Here is a 1,271-nt window from a genome sequence, read left to right as displayed (position 1 = left end):
GATTGGCTCACCGACCTGTTGTTACTAGAGCTCCAGAGAGAAGCCTGAGAGAGGAGATGTGAAACTACACTGAGATGGTTTTTATATCTTCTGATGGATCAACACTTCAAATAAAACACAGAACAAGAAAATATAAAGTTCATCTTCATAAATGTGAATATTTGATGATTTCTCTTCGTCATCTCTGATCAATTCATTTCTAAACCAACAGGAACTAATTGGAAAATTAGCTGATGGTAAAAAAACTGAAAACTAATTAAAACTTAATTAAACAACTAAATTCTTGGCCTTGGAAACAGCAGTTGATAATAATCATCAAGCTCAGGTTAAATGAACTGTTACATTTCCACTAAACGGATCTTGTGGTAAGATTGTTTTTTCCAAATTAACAGGAAGAAAAATCACTTTAAATTAACTTCATGCTCATTATTTTATTTCCAGGGCCGTTGTATCGGCTGTAATTCCCACATACATCATGATGTGAGGTCAGAGGTCACCCCAGCAGAACATGTCAAGCACTGACGTCCATCGCTCAGAAACAGTTTCTGTCTAGACTGAATCATTAAAACATCGTCAGGAGGAAAGATGTGGAGGCTGACGTCTGCTCAGACACCACTACAGTGCACTACAGTCCTCTACAGTCCACTACAGTCCTCTACAGTCCACTACAGTCCACTACAGTCCACTACAGTCCACTACAGTCCACTACAGTCCTCTACAGTCCACTACAGTCCTCTACAGTCCTCTACAGTCCTCTACAGTCCTCTACAGTCCTCTACAGTCCTCTACAGTCCACTACAGTCCTTTACAGTCCTTTACAGTCCTTTACAGTCCTCTCTAGTCCACTACAGTCCTCTACAGTTGGACTTTCACACAGGCAAAGAAAAACACCTGTGATTGTAAATAAGGAACCAACTTCATATTTCATGAGTCGATTTCAGCTGCTTCCAGCTGTTTAATGACATCAAGGAGGTGAGAGAGAGTGGAGGTCGTGTGGAGGTCGTGTGGACGATGATGTCATCCCGCTCGCTGTATGAGCACTTCCTGTCGTGTGTGCAGGTGAGCAGGAGGAGACAGGACTGTTGTGTCGGAGCAGCTGATCCATTACCTCCCTCACTGCAGCTGGACCGTCGGAGGCAGCTGTTAAAAATGTTTGTTTTTTTTCCTCCCACAAGTAATTAGGTAACAGCAATTAATTCCCTCCTGGGGTGTGTTGGTTCTTTCTGTCTCTGTTTGCTTTTGAACATCTGCAGTCCCCCCCCCCCCACCCC

This window comes from Seriola lalandi, unplaced genomic scaffold (genome assembly GCF_002814215.2).
Source record: "Seriola lalandi dorsalis isolate HSWRI2012SDOR001 ecotype SW California unplaced genomic scaffold, Sedor1 jcf7180002053214, whole genome shotgun sequence".
In the NCBI taxonomy this organism is placed as follows: domain Eukaryota; kingdom Metazoa; phylum Chordata; class Actinopteri; order Carangiformes; family Carangidae; genus Seriola; species Seriola lalandi.
This window is presented reverse-complemented; position numbering follows the sequence as displayed.